The sequence below is a fragment of the Chiloscyllium plagiosum genome, unplaced genomic scaffold (genome assembly GCF_037043375.1).
Source record: "Chiloscyllium plagiosum isolate Xiang-an unplaced genomic scaffold, Cpla_swu_hap1 HiC_scaffold_22, whole genome shotgun sequence".
Lineage (NCBI taxonomy): Eukaryota > Metazoa > Chordata > Chondrichthyes > Orectolobiformes > Hemiscylliidae > Chiloscyllium > Chiloscyllium plagiosum.
In genome coordinates, this window is record NW_028270160.1 from 52,462,975 (window position 1) to 52,479,904 (window position 16,930).

Consider the following 16,930-nt stretch of genomic DNA (forward strand, 5'->3'; position numbering starts at 1 on the left):
GAGAGATTTACATCAACATTTTCTAAACCAGAGACCTCAACTACTTAGAACAAGGGTAGCACGACATAGGAATACTATCACTTGCAAGTTTCTCTCGAAGGTCAGGCCAGCTGCCAACTCTCCCAGGCAAAACCGTTTGGGGTTAGTTACAGAACCCAAGATAGTAAAATACAGTGATTGAGGTATTTCTAATACTTAAAAGCATGTATTGTTAATTTAAGTATGTAATAAACTGATTGAGATTTACAGACCTCTAAATGTCTTCACTGCATCTTCGTCTATGTATGTACTGTTGCTGCTCAGAGATAGGCAACAAGAGTCATAGAGTCATACAATATGGAAACAGGCCATTTGGTCCAACTCATCCATGCCGACCAAGTTTCCCAAACTAAGCTAGCCTCACCTGTCTGTGTTTGGCCCATATCCCTCTAAACATTTTTTATTTACATACCTATCAAAATGTCTTTTAACTGTTGTGACTGTACCTGCATCTATCACTTCCTCTGGCAGTTCATTCTGCATATGAACTGCCCTTCATATAAAAAGTTGCCCTGCAGGTTTGTTTTAATTTTTTCTCCTCTCACCTTAAAAATATGCCCCCTTGTTTTGAAATCCACCACATGAGGGAAAAGACCTTTGCTATTCACCTTATCCATGCCCTTCATGATTTTATAAATCTGTACAAGGTCATCCCTCAGCCTCCTTACACTCCAGTGAAAAAAGTCCCAGCCCATCCTTATAACTCAAAAAATCCAGTCCTGGCATCATTCTGGAATTTTTTTCTGAACCCTTTCCAATTTAATAATATCCTTCCTATAGCAGGGTGACCTGAAGCAGGTATTCCAAAAGTGGCGTCAATGTCCTTTAAAACCTCAACATGAAGTCCCAACTCCACACTCAATGGTCTGAGCAATGAAGGTAAGCATGTTAAACTCCTTCTTAACCACCCTGTGACACAACTTTCAAAGAATATGTACCTGAATCCCTCGGTTTCTCTGTCCTACAATATTACACACACTTGAAATCAAATAGATCAATCGTGTCTGTTTTTTGTCCATGAAAAGCAACTTCAGCTTTGAACTGACACTACTGTAAGGCAATAATGGGTTGAACGGCCCCCCACTGTGGTGTAGCAATTCAATCATCATCTGGTGTAAAGCTCAGAGAATGAGTGAGCAGGAACATATTGTGCTCTGTAGTCATGCACAAAGGCAAATGATTGGCCAGCAACAAAATGTGTTCAAGGCAGTGAGGCTGTTCATTTTTTAATGAATACAAATCCATTTCATCAACGCTTCCTTCCCCCACAAACAAAAAGTATGAACAATCGGCTATAGTATCAATTCAGGACCTAGTCCAGAACCATTGAGAGCCATTTCACTACTGCTGACACTGAGGCACCTCACTTTTCTATATGAAGAAAGCAATGAGAAGAGAAACAGATCACATTCCTGAGGACTTCTGGTCATAGGAAAGCAGTGCAGTCAATACCGAGATGCAAAATCTAGAGCTCCTTAGAATCTAAAGCTTAGGAGTTTAAAATGAGATGGGTAGAGGGAATACGGGACCATGACAATTACAAGTTTCGTAATGTAGTAGCATAGTAACATAGCCTTGCAAAATGGAGAGATACATGGCTGATGAAATTTATTCCAGAAAAGTGTGAAACAATGTGCAGAATGAGGATAGGTAATACGAACTAAATTGTACAATCTTGAGAGGTTCATGAGCATGGAGATCAAGCGTGTATCTCCACATATCTTTGAAGGTGTTGTTGGGGGGCGCGGTCAACTTGAGAAACTTATTTATAAAATAGCATATTGACTTGCTTTCCATGCTACTTTTTCTCAATTCCTTTATAGGATGCTTGCAAACCATTTATTATCCATTAGGACAAAGTGTGGACTGCAGACGCCAGAGAGTCAGAGCCAAAAAGGCACTGGAAATGTACAGCAGGTCAAGCAGTATCTGAGGAGCAGGAGAGTCAATGTTTTGGGCATACTCTGCAGAAAGAGGCGGTTGAGTTAGTTCCTTGATGCACTGCAGTCCCTGTGGTGCAAGGGGCATGCGATGCCTTGAGGAAAGGAGATCCTTTGCTGTATTAACGCTTCATGTGCTTATAGAAAGCTCAGGAACTCAAAATAAAGTCACAGATTACAAATTTCAAATCATTTCATTTACTTTGATTGTTATCAGCCTTGGCTTATAGGGAGGATGAGTTTCAGATCGCTACCATGAAGGCTACCAGACAACCATTACCACTATATACCACAATTCGGTAATATAAATCCAACATCAAACAGCTTGGGGAAGGCCAGTGATCAGAAATCAGTTGCAAATTTTGGAATGGAAACTACAATCTGATCTTGCTCAACTTGAGCAAAGTGGAAACATTTAGAAATGTTCTAAATTTTGAAGCAGTACATCTGCAACATGTGATGTGAATTGGGGATGTGAGAAATAGAAGTCAAAACATTCAGGCTTGTGGGACAATTGGGTAGTTGGACATCAGCAGTCAACCTCTGACATTCAATGGCATCACCATTACTGAATATAATCACCGCTTTTTGACTTTCAACGGTGCTACTATAATTGTATCTAAACATCACCCTTTGATATTCAATGGCATTACCATCACTGAATCTAACCATCATTTTTTTACTTTAAAAGGCATTACCATCACTGAATCTAACCATTACCCCTTGACTTTCAACGTTGTTATCATTGTTGAATCTAACCATTGTCGCTTGACATTCAATGGCTTCACCACCATTGTATCTAACCATTACTCCTTGACATTCAATGTTATTATCATTGCTGAATATAACCATCTCCTCTTGATATTCAATGGTGTTACCATTACTGAATTTTATCATCACCCTAACTGACAGCATAGTTAAACAAAACCCAGACTCCTGGGTTGAAAGTCTCTCCATCCTGGTACATGAGAAGAATTTGGGAAATCTATACCCTGTATCTGGTGAGTTTATTTCCAAAGCTGTATCTGGTTTACAGTTTAATGCTCAATCTAATCCACAGAGCTTATGGTTGCTGTGAAGTTAGAATAAATGCCCTAAAATAGTGCAGCAGGGGCATTTTTCTGATGTTAATGCCAAGTGGAGGAAGAACTACTTGACAATGAATCTTGCTGACTGATAGGTCTTGATACTGGCACCAGCTACCTGACCTTCTTCAGCATAGACACCTCTAACTTAATGAGCATAAAACAGGCAGTACAAGAGGAAATATTTCCTTATGCCTGTTAATTTTGTTGTATCATTAAGAATCCAACATGTCTTCTTGATACAACTTTGTATCACAATTATAGGTAATCACAGTGCCACTTTTGCGTCACCATTAAATATGATTGCAGCAATAGAAAAATGAAATGTAAGGTTTCAACTAAGGTTCCCAGTGCACAGTCTCAGCTAACATATAATTCAGCTTGTCACAAATGTGTAGTCTCAGCAGGCAGGACTGCAAATGTGCTGAATTGGAAAGATCATATTCTAACTCTTGGGTCACATTGTTGAGACTGTTAGTATATTTCTTTATTTTTCCGATTTTTGGTTTGGAACTGTAGTTTTATAATTGAAATTTGAGCAGCAGCGAGTTTTGGAAGCGAAGAGAGACGTAGACTGATGTTTGTTTATGGGAACTGGCCTGGAAAGATAATTGCAGGTTGCTTATTTCTCTAAGAACACTGCAGAGGTTTCAGCACTGAGACATTCTGTGCTTAGTTCTGACATCTGGTTGGATGTTGAATTAGCCAATTAAGGGTGGATCATTACTGACCAGTGAATCACACAGAATCTTGGTAAAAGACAGTAACAAAAGTGAACTAGTTCTGACTGGAGTTTTGAAGCTGTGAGTCTGCTTGATAAAGCTTCTGGACAGTACTGCTGTGATTTTTATTCCCCCCCCTCTCTCTTTGCTTTTCACTGCAGTTATTGACTTGTTGGTTGTGAAGATAAGAGAATACCCCTCTGTAAGAAGTGGCTGAATAATCCTGAAATGCTACTGGATCTGTTTGCATGAACTGGTGACTTTGGAATGCAAGCAAGACCAACAGTTTATTAATCTGTGAACAACTCCATTAACCAAGGATTTCTGAATGCATGGTACCCTTCATGAAACTGTTCAACTGGCAAATTACAACTCTTTGTTTGATTTTCCTTTTAATTCATCACTTAAGTGTGCCTGTCTCTATATCTGTTGGTGCATGAGTAGGGTTCTGATTAAAGGAGATTGGGCTTAGATCATAGCTATTAAATATATTGCCTTGTTGCTTACCCATGTTCTGCTAAAGTCACATCATTAATAATACATTGTTAATGTCTGCTTAAATTATAATCTCGGTGTCTGAGATATTCTTTGTTATTCTTAAAGTCTTGTTAAGAACAATTGTGTGATTTTGAGGGTCATTGATTTTTTTTAGTTTATGATATAAATCCAGTGATTTAGCTTGTATAGTGTAACAATACAAATCTGATTTTGAAAAGAAAGGTTGCTCAAAGGTTTTATAAATAGTAACAAGTTTTCTTCTTAATGTAACAGGAATGCAGGCACACCTGTCAATTTCTCAAATGAGGCATGAAGAGCAGTTTTGTCTCACGAGGGGATCTCCAGTTATTCTCAAAGTTACAAAATTCCATGTTCAGGCAAATAGAACATGGAGTTATTCTGAGATTAAGCTAATTTCAAGTAAATCTGGGCTGCTTCATTACTTGCTTGAGGATCAGTTGTCTCAAGACAATTACATTCCACTTTAAATATACTTAAGCACTTTTGAAAGTTCTCAACTTAGCCAAGGTTTGCAAAGTTCATGTTTTCAAAAGAAGCTGACATTTTCACAAATGCAAATAATTCCATTTTGAAACACAAGACAAATGATCAGTGAAGATACAGTAGCTATAATTAGAATTTGTCAATTAAACTCCACTTTAGTCAACAGCACACCTTGACCTGAAATATTTTAGGCAAGGAGCTTTTTCATACGGTATATATGACTTCTAATACATTTATAGCCTCATTCCATCAGCCTTGAAAATAATAATAAATACTTGTAAGAGTCATAGGATCATAGAGATGTACAGCATAGAAACAGACTCTTCAGTTCAACTCGTTCCTGCCAACCAGATACCCTAACCTAATCTAGTCCCATTTGCTAACCCTCTTTATTCATACATCCATTCAGATGCCTTTTAAATGTTCTATTGTACTAGCCTCCACCACTTCCTCTAGCAGCTCATTCCATACACATGCTACCCTCTGCATGAAAAAGTTGTCCCATAGGTCTCTTTTAAATTTTTCCCCTCTTATCCGAAACCTGTGCTCTCTAGTTCTGGACTCCCCCACCCCAGAGAAAAGACTTTGTCTATTTATCCTATCCATGCCCCTCATGATCTTAGGTCACTCTTCAGTCTTGATGCTCCATGGAAAACAGCCCCAGCCTGTTCAACCTCTCCCTATAGCTCAAATCCTCCAACTCTGGGAACATCCTTGTAAATATTTTCTGAACCCTTTCACAACATCCTTCCGATAATGCACACAATATTCCGGAAGTTGCCTAACCAATATCTTGCACAGCCACAACATAACCTCTCAACTCCTATACTCGATGTTCTGACCAATAGGGGCAAGCATACCAAACACCATCTTCACTATCCTGTCTACCAGTGACTCCACTTTCAAGGAACTAAGAACCTGCACTCCAAAGTCTTTTTGCCTTCAGATGTATTTTTCTACCAAGGGTTTTGGCAGACAATCCTCTATGGATGCATATAGAATGTACTTATCTTTCAAATTATTTCTCAGTTATATTGAATATACAGTGTATAGAAAAGGCCATTTAAAAAATGTGTGAAGTTAAAGGAACACCCTGCTAATGCAGCTTTGTAGCATTATCACATCTGTTCTGAATTCTATTGCACCACCTAAAAAGTGTAAATTGATTTATTCCTCAGTTGCTGAAGATGAAATTGCACATATCTTGGTCTACAGCCAAATCTTGATCAAAATACATTTTAATAAGACTCATGAGTAGCCTGTTTGGAATCCCTACTGATTTATTGCCAGTTGCCTTCTTCCCACTCCTCAACACAACAGAGTATATGTTGCACTAATAACCTGGTACCATCTGTTGCATACATAGTACTCCTTTGAGACCAAGGTGTGATATTAGTGTTAAGAGATATAAACTTTTTTTAAAGAAATGCAATCTTGTTTAACTTGATGTACCTCAAGTTAAAATGAATTTGAAACTCATCAGACCTTGGAATCGATCATCATTTGTACAATCATATAAAATGCGTGATATTAAGTTGGCAGCTTTCTCTTCATGGCAAAAGGAAGAACTGCAAATGCTGGAGAATTTGCTGCTCCTCGGATTCTGCCTGACCTGCTGTGCTTTTCCAGCACCACACTCTAAGCTCTCTCTTCATCTTTAATTTCACTGAAGTTATGTTCCTTTGCTATAGGTCAGAACTGACCTGGATGTCTGCTGCGGCTCACTGGTAGCTGCCTTGCCTCAAAGTCACACATTTGCGTGTTCAGTCCACTCCAGAATCAGGTGCACTTCTCTGTAGTGCAGTACTTTGAGAACACTGATGTGATGGAAGTGCCATCTTTCAAATTCCATCTGCCTTCTCAGGGGCTTTCAAAAGATTCCAGGCACTCTTTGGCAGGAGATTAGGAAAGTCTCTCCAGTGACATCTAATTCAACAGCACTCAACCAGACTGTCTAGTCTTTGTCACAACGTGCAAAAATCGATGGCTGCATTTCTTATATTACAGCAACCACACTTCAAGAATGCACTTCAAGAATGGCCATAAAGCACTTTGAATCATAATCATGCTATGAGAATACAGTGTACAAGTGCCTTTTTTCTTTCTCATGTACGAATACTGAAATATCTGAAATAGAAATCTAGACTTTGATCCAAACTCAAATGTCAAGTACCAATGGAAGTCGCAATATCAGTTACAGTACAAATTCACTGAATCTAACATTGTCCCTTTCTAATCCCTATGAAGTTAAATTCATTATAACAAAGTCTAAATAAATAAGTCAGTTTGTCCTTGCTGAATGAGTCCTGCAGTATTTTAAGAAATATACATCAGCAATCATTAATTTATCCAGATTCTGTTCTATGGCATAGAATATCAAAACAGTCTAACAATAAGTGAGGAATTAATGTGTCCTGTGTCATTGCTGTTAACTTTAGAGGAAGGTTACCATTTAACCAAACTCACATAGCTAATCAGTATTCTCAACATCTTTTTATGCTTTATGTAGACAGAAAATATAGAGCAGATTCTTTTTCATTGGCCTTTAAAATACAATACATTTTTAATGTAATTCCATCCACTGCCTATTATTATAATCCAAGTAGATAACTTGCTATTTGAAGGCATTACATAAGTTTGGAAAGATTACATGAAAGTAAGCCAACACTCAAGAGAATCATATATCTGTTTCAATTAGCTCGTCTGACAATATTCAAGAAGATTTATCTGGTCAATATAAATTTAATAGTTCTGTAATTTGCTTATTTAATTCAGCTAAAAATAAATCAATTTAGAAAAGCTATGCAATTTTCAAAATTTCACTAGAGCAGGCTTTTACAGGGTAAAAAGCTATTGCTAAATTACATCAATGATTAAATGATGTTATATTATAAATGTTACCAGTCATATGATGGAGCCCAGAATGACAGATGGAAGGCTTTCTCAGCAGTCTGTAAGAATCCTGCATAAAATGACATTGGACAGATTCAGAGTACTTGTGTAGTGTCACAGTGTAAAGGGCCCAGAAACCTGCACAAATTGATGTCAAGTTGACATGTTCAGACCAAGAAGCTGTCGGGCAGCTGGTGCAGGAGGCTAATAAAGGACCATGTTTTCTTGATATTGGATATTGAAATATCAAGTGATAACAGATCACCTTGATTTCCATGGAATCATACTGATTATGTTTAAGTAAACCAACATAAGATTGAAATTGTTTCTTCACTCAACAAAACTCATTCGTAGGTCTTTCTTGAGCACAAAAATAAAGTAACTCCATTATTATTACATATATCATAAATAATGATTAATTTGCATGCATTTCTCTGAAACTGTAAATTGCTCTAGCTTTGAGGCAAGTGCAATAAGTTGTCAGGTTTATATTGTGGGTGCATAGAAAACCATCAAAATGGAGATATTTATTTTTCCACTGAACACTGTTATTAATAGGTCTATGAGGCTGAATTTTGCATTCAGCAGCGAATGAAGGTGCCAGCTGTTCATTACATGTCCACTTACCCACAGACATCCTACAGTGTTTTGCACTGCAACTTACATAAGAATCAAAAAAGATAGCATAATATTTTCCATCGGGGATTTGGGATTTACTTGACCGCAGCAAGCAATTGTGAATCTCTTTAATCGGTCAGATAGTTAATTGCTAATGAGTAGCGCAAAATCTTTAATTCAATATCAAATCAAAGATAGAAAGTAAAGTAAGAGGAGAGCATGTAAGATTGGATTGAGGGAGATAAAAAGTGTCAGAAAGAAAATTTTAAAAATATATCTTATAAAATCTTCAACACAAAGTATAATTTGAAAGAACGTAGTTCCACATTTGGCAAGTTGCTATTCTGCAGCAGTGAAATAATTTGAGAAAAACAATAATAATAATGACAGCAATTAATCTGAACACTTCTGGGTATGTTTTATGAATATTGAGTGGATAGCTACAATATTCTCACATTTTTCTATGTATTTAAATGCCAAGTGTCTTGGGCAGATATAAAAATAAAGCAGATTCTGAAGGTGCAGAGCGACTAGTAGTGCAACTTTTTCATCTTTACATTTATCACTGCATCTGTGGCTATTGGAAGTTACTGTTGATTTACACTTTAATAAAAGTGAGCGCCGATAGCCTTCACTGTTTTTTTTCTATAGAGAGATCCAGTTTAAAGCATTTCACTGAACAGGATAATGAATATATATGAATAATGAATAACTGAATTGAAATGCATAACTGAACAATGTTAATCAAATATTGATTGCACCACCATATAATTTCTGTTTTTCAATAAAATATCAAAGTCTTTGCAGATGAAACATCTGATTGTGCAATGTGCTTAATAGTCCCAATCTGAATTCAGTGGTTTATTTGAATCATAAAACCTTGTCACACAGATGGAGGCTCTATGCTCCATTGATATTTTAAAAATATTTTGTCAGGCCTTGGCTTTTATGAGATGAGAAAGAATGTGCACTGGATTCATGTTGACAGAAATGGTGACTGAGTAGTGCTGGTAAACTCTATGTGAACCTTCAATAGTGGGCAGTTTTTCAACTGATCAAAACTGTGTTATTCAATAATGTCACCTAGCAGCAGGAGTTTGAAAGTCTGGGCATCTGACTAGTCAGTCTGGATTTCTCTATCGATAGTAAAGTTAATTGGTATTTGAAGTATTTGCTTCAGTGAGATTGCTCTTGGATCAAAAATATTGCACTTTTATGACTGTAATTGTCTTTCTGTTATTACTTCAAATCTTTTCCCTGTCCTTGTTACTTCCTTTCGACATGTGTTCCAATCTTCCTCCCTACCACCTTCAGTGGTCATGAATTACACTCTTTGTAACATTCACTGAACAAACTTCAGACGTGTTCCTTTCCTAGCAACATACAATTTTAAAAACAATACTCACCTTTTTGGAGCATTTGCTAGACTTTATAAAAGCAGCTATTAAGCATCAGGCATCAAGAACCGGTACAAACATGCTGAAATCGGCGTGCTAGACAAAAATGAGGGAAAAAGTGAGGACTGCAGATACTGGAGATCAGAGTTGAAGAGTGTTGTGCTGGAAAAGCACAGTCAGTCAAGCAACATCCAGGAGCAGGAGAATCGATGTTTCGAGCATAAGCCCTTCATCAGCGCTCGAAACGATGATTCTCCTGCCCCTCGGTTGCTGCCTGACTGGCTGTACTTTTCCAGCACCACACACTTTGACTCTAGAAATGTGGGAAACAAAGGTGGAACACATTGGGACAGAATGGGAAAGTTGGTAGTTGGTTAGAATTAGTGTGCAGTAGAGTTTGGAACAGACAAATTTGTGAGGTATGTGAGAAAATTGATGGAAAATTCGAAGATAGCCAAATACTATTTGGCAAATAATGTTTAAATAAGAAGGAAAAATTTATACAGTACTTTCCATGACTAGTGGATATCTCAGAGTGTTTTATAGTCAATAAAGTACTTTTTGAAGTGTAGTCACTGTCGGAATGTAACTTACAAACATGTACTGACAATGCAGGTGGGCAGGTCATATGTCAAACAATATATACACTCTACTGGGGAAAATAAAAATCAATGACAATGTAGTAAAAGAATGGGAGCTTTAGCAGCTGAATATCCGTGATTGATGCTGTGAATACATAACTAAGGCAGATAGGTTAGAATGATGTATTCACATGGGCAATTCACTAGGAAGGAAAGCAAACGGTTTTGTCCTTATCCAAGAAAACTTTCAATCTTTCTTGGGTATGGGGGCACTGTGAGAGGGCTAGCTAACTATAATTATTACATCCTGTTCAAAGAATGGAAGAGGGATGAACTGGCTAAGTAACAGCTAATGAGAAGATAACTATAAGAAGTTTGTCAAAAAAAAAATATTTTTGCTTGGTGAACTAAAGGACAGTCAGCCTGTTAGTCTGTAACCAATCAGGGGTTTTTGCTGAAGCAATATTGAGGGTGAGTGCAGTCAATGGTGTTGTCAAGATCTTTCAAGAGACATTTGATAAAGTACAACGTGAAAAACAACCCCAAAAATAGAGGTAGATGGAATTAAAAATTTGGTGAAACAACTTGGGTATATAACTGGCCTGGTCAAAAGGACATAAAAATAATGGAGAGCAGATGTTTATCAGCACAGAGAGACAGGCATAGTAGGATTCCCCATAGGTCAGTATTCAGAATGTGTTTAACGTTCCATATGTACATAAGCTATACTTGTTTATAGGAGATACAAGTTCAGTTTGTGGATTTTATCCACCTGTATACCATAATAAATAGTGGAGAGCATATTGGAGGACTTCAGGAGTACTTAGATAAGTTGGCAAGTACCAAATACCAGAACCAGTTTAGTGAGGAAAAGTTTGAAGTTATGCGCTTTGGGAGAACAATACAGAAAGTATTTATAACCTAAATGCAAGAGGAGAGGGATCTATGGAAAAATATTCACAGATCTTTGAGGTGGCAAGGCAAATTGTTAAGGTAATTATATAAGAATCTCTGGTCAAATGTTGTGACCCATGTCAGTGCAATTTCAGCATTCTGGAGGAATGCATAGCAATGTGGGGAGAAGATAATGACATTCTCACTCCCATCAGTGTGAACTCCTCCATCTTCTCTCTGATACATTATATTCATTCGATCTCTGTTAATGTACCCACCTCTCACTCATCCTCATACCCTACCACACTCAATTTGACCTGCAACATGTGCCCTTACTCACCCCAACCACCAGTATCACTAAGCCTCTAAGTCTTTTATGCTGCCTACTCACACTGAGGACACCTCTCTTTCTGCAACAAAGACTGTGACACTTCCTTTTATCTTCCTTCATTCCTGCCTCTCTCTCAGTCCAGGAGGAAAACAGCCCAGAATAAGGCAGAAGGAGTCAGGGCAGGTAGTGGGCTGCCTGACATTTGGCTTTTCACCCCTTATGAGGAGAAGATCCTGACTCTACCCCTTGCAGAAATATTTGTATCCCCTATAAATATGGATGAGGTGCCAACTACTGGAGAGTGGCTAATATTGTGCCTTTGTTTAAGAAAGAATGTAAGGAGAAATTGGGGAACTATATGCCTGTGAGTCTAATGTAGATAGTGGGTAAGTTGTGGAAAGTGATACTGAAAAATAGGATTTATATGCATTTGGACAGGCAAGGAATGATTAAGGGATAGTCAGCATGTTTTTTTTTGTGAGAGAAATCATATTTCACATGCTTGGTAGGGCTTTTTTGAGGGAGTAACCAAGAAGATTGATGATGGCAGAGTGATAGCCGTTGTTTACTGTTTTCGTGTTGTGACTCTATAAGTCTAAGTGACTGACTCATTGCGTCTAAGCCCCTGGACTGGTATCGGAGGCTGCCCTTGATTTATTGTGCTGGAACCTGCTGACAGCAGGCCATCTCACTTGACTGTGGTTAGGTGGCAATCACGACAATCTTCTGGCTTTGTCTCTGTGCTAAATGTCATGTCAATACAGCAGTACTGTGAGACTGATCTCTCCAGCTGATGGGAAGATAAGGCATGGACATTATGGCATCCAGGTAGGCTTAAAGTGAATGAGTGCTAATAGAACAGCTCAAGTTGTAGCCTGGTCCAATCCTTGAGCTGGATGCATGTTCCTGAGCACAAAATATCCCTTGAAGCATTATTACAAATAGTTGCCATTGTGCTTTCAGGTACAGCAGTGAAGTGCAGAAGTGTCCTGTAGTGTATCATGAGGGTTCTTAGAGCAACATGGAAGATGCTAAGGTCCATGCAGATGGGGTACATGTACACAGAGCCCATGAAGCATATCCTTAGGTGTGTGTGCCTGGTATCCAATATGGAGGCACTTCACAGGGGCATGCTTTCCACATTGAGAATTCCTGGCAGCCAGTTTGCTCATTGTAGTTGGTAGGACAGAATGCTATATATTAGTAAGACAAGACCTGCAATCTATATAGTGGTTAACAATATTAATTACCCTTAATATGCAACTTGTGGCTGCCTGGCAAGAATCCTGCTTTGACCCCTGGAACTTAGTTAAAAGATTCAGTGATAGTTTTCAATGTCAAGATAGGCTTTGCCAGACCTCTTCCATTATTCTGTCACATTTCTCACGATATCACATGTCATTCAGGCTTATGCCCACAGTTATTATTCACCCTTCGAAGAGTGTTTACGTCTAGTCCATTCAATTTATAGTACCTACATTACACATCAGTCCCTTGCAATAACCAAAATGGAACCTGTTAAAACTCATCTATGAGTCTGAATAGTCCTGCTACCTTGGAGCTCAGTTTCCTGCTTGTGTAAATCTGCCTAAGAATTTGCCTGGATTTTTAAAATGCGATTTTTCATTCTCCAAAATTATTATAGGCTCCATGTGGTTGGGGGTGTGGATGTATTGTGAAACATTCCACATGATAATTATCAGACAGGATTGTCAAGCATGCACTTTACCTGTCCCCTCTGTCTACGAGTTGTTCTGCTATAATGCGCGTTTCGTTAATGCAAATTTGCTATAACACAATCGACGAACTGGATACATGGTTTCTATAGCACCTTCTTTTAAAGTGTGTATTGGTTATAACATGATTTCACTCTGGTGCTGCTATTATAGGATTTTCTTATAACACGGGATTGCACAAGAATGGAACTACAACATTATAGCAGAATCGACTGTGCAGAATCGAGGTTTAAACAAAGTGATAATACCTTCAATCTCTGTCCTCAAGCGCTGCCCAGATTTTGTTTGCTGTTTGTTTATATTATCTACCAGATCATTACAGATCATAAAACCACAGGTGCTTGGGAAAGCAGCTCAGATAGTTGTGATTATAATATGATTATACAGCAGTAAATCTATTTCATTCTATTTCCATCATTTCAATCTGGAGTCATAATTTTATTACTACACAATTCATTTTAAGCATAGATTTTGTACCTCAGCTGCTTTGACAGAGCAAATGAATCTAAATAGACTGGGTTCCAAGTGCCATTTCTACATCTCTACATTTAGATTACAAAGCACCTTCTCATTGACAGCTGTGCAACTGTGGCTACCATCTAACCACGCAATTATTTAACCCAAAGGATTAACAGCAGTATCCCTTAATGATCTGAATGGGGTCTCCCTTGTGTGTGATTCTCCAATCTTTTAGCAGATTGACAAAGAAAAAAAATCTGGTGAGAGAGGCTAGATACAAAGAGTGAGGTGGCTTTATTTCACTATTATACTTACAGGGCCAGATTCCATTAAATTCCAAGCACAACCTGATTTTGCATAATGCTTCAATACAGGAAAAGAAACCAGAATAGCCAGCACACTCAATTTTCTTTTCTAACCAGTTGTGAATAAGTTGCAGAAATACTTTAATGGCTGATAAAGCTGAAGAAATCCAAAGGCAAACAATGCAAATGTGTTTGGTTAAAACAAAAGTGTTCAGGAAAGAATTCTAGAATTAGATTAACTTAAATTTTGTGAGGCATTCCATTTTGGTGTAAAGCTGGGAATGGATGAATTAAGTTTAAATCAGTGGAAATGGTTTGTTTCTGTAATTGCAATTTCCAGTTTATTTCGAGTACATTTGTATATCTGCATAAGAAAAGTGATTTCACAGCGGGCAGTAAATGGAAATCGAAAAATGAAGTTAATGTAATTACAAGATGTCAGACATCTATAGCACCAGGAAACTTACATCTTCACATTGACGTGTGTGTAATATAATGAAAAGCTATCTCAACTATTGAATTTGAGAAAATGGCATGCTTTGGAAACAAGTTAAGAAAGGAATTCAATATGACAATAAGTGTGCCTCTTGCAGATAATATTCTCAGTATTAATACTTGGTTTCTGTAAATAAACCTAGCTATAATCTATGTAACCACCTTCCCAGATTTTGAACTTCCAATTTATTTGTCTCTGAAAGCGGGACCACTTACTAGGACTCAGCCCTTTACAACTTTGATATTGGTTTTGTATCAGAGAATATGATGTTCTCAATATCAAAATGCGTTGGAATGTGTTAAAATGTGTGTTCTTGGTCGAACGATGTATGTGCAGTATTAGAATGAATATGCTCTATTAACATGCATAAAGTTAGTATTTGTATATTCCATATTAAAATATGCATGTTTATTATTAAAACCAATTGTATTAAAATTAGTATACCTAATATTATTACTGTGTATAAAATTACAGGCTGTTAAATTAATGTCCATAATATCAGCATTTAACACCCTATGATTTATGTATTTAGTATCAATATGGTTGATACTAATATCTCACTTCATGCTATAGTATTAGTATCAACCATATTCATAAACTATATTTATACTAGTTCGCTTAATATTAAAATACTTGATGTTAATATTGAGTCCTTGATACAATTGGTGTGCTCAGTATCAAAACTCTGCCTAATGTTGTACCCAATATTATTTATGTACAAATATGAATAATGTATTTGATATTGTGCAAATGTATTTAATTTCTATATATTCAAGTCTGTGTTAAAAATGATTTGAACACTGCCTCAATATTTGCTGATTTTAATATTAAGCAACTCAATTTTGTCAAGAAAGTTAGTATAGGCTGAATAAATACTTGCATTTGCTATGAAAAATGATTTGTCTGAAAAGTATTTTTTCGCAAGGATGGAATGCTGACTTTTAAATATGAATTTGTAAATATTCTGTGATATTGGTCATGGATGGACAGCAAATTTATTTGAGCACTATGTTATATATCAGTGACATGGGATAAAAAATTAGCCCGGATTGTGGATAAATAACAGCAAGTTAAAGACAAGTGCTATTAATATTGTATGAAAAGCCGAGCATTTTGTGGTGAGGAAAATATGTGGTGGGAGTTGCAAATTGCCAATAATTGCTGGACTATTTGCGTCACTCTGCTGTTAGCCTCATTAAAACCAGAACTCACCCTGACTGCAAAGAAACTGCTAGAAACGCACCTTAAATACAAATTAAGTTCACTGCAATAAGTTCAGATGCCAAGTTGGAGTGGCAAAACTATTACTGACAAAAATAGTTTTCTTACTTTTGCTTTCTAACTCTTCTATCTCTAATAATTCACCCTTTGTCATGGATTTAAATCTAGCAGGGAGGCAATGATAGATCCTTGGATATCACCAAAAGAAAAGAAGAGAGGTGGTGCTTTTATTTAAGGACAATATTGCAGTATTGGAGAAAGACGGTATTTCAGAGAGTTTAAAGATAGAATTGACTTGGCAACAGCCAAGGAATAAAAAGGAGACACTGATATTGCTCAGTGTAATATATTGACCACCAGTTAGTAAGATGGATGTAGAGGAACAAATCTACAAGGAAATTACAGAGAGGTGTAAAATATCACAGAATAGTTATAATCAGGAACTTTAATTGCCCAAATATTGACTTGGATAGTTGTAATGTAAAGAGCAGGGGGCAGCAAGTGTTCTTAGACATGTTCAGGAAAATTTCCTACAGCAGTATATGTCTAATGCAACAGGAAAGGAAAGTACTGCTAGATCGGGTCTTGGAAAGGAGATTGGATAAGTAGATCAATTGACAACAGGGAAGCATTTAGAAACCATTGATCTTTATATCATAAGGTTTCACAATGATAGTAAAAAACAATATTATTGTAATTCGGGATTGGCCAATCAACAGGCGGAGAGTAGACTTCAGTGGGGCAAAAACAGACCTGGGCCGAATAGATGGAGTCAAAGGCTGCAGGGAAAAATGCTTGCCTACACAATGGACTACATTCAAAAAGGAGATGGTTTGCACACAGTGTAGGTATATTCCCTCAAAATGGAAAGGTAGGACAAACAAATTCAGAACTCCCTGGATAACAAACAAGATTGAAATTATGGTAAAGAAAAAAATGCCACTCCAACTTGGCATCTGAACTTATTGCAGTGAACTTAATTTGTATTTAAGGTGCGTTTCTAGCAGTTTCTTTGCAGTCAGGGTGAAAGGTTTCAGGTAGTAATTACAATTAACAACAAAATGGAATTCAGAATGGAGGTGAAAATAAAAATGTGAGGGCAAGAGGGCTTATGAAAAAAAGACTGGAAGCTAACATAAAAGGAAATCCCAAAACTTTCTGCAAGCACCTCAATAGTAAAAGGGTGGTGCAAGATGCAGTCGGGCCACAGTG

The 16,930-nt window shown here is 37.3% G+C and overlaps 1 protein-coding gene across 9 annotated transcripts in view; it reads right to left on the reverse strand.

The window, feature by feature from the left end:
• Nucleotides 1-16,930, reverse strand: part of pcdh15b (protocadherin-related 15b) — a 1,538,224-nt gene that overhangs the window by 189,219 nt on the left and 1,332,075 nt on the right. The window lies entirely within an intron of this gene.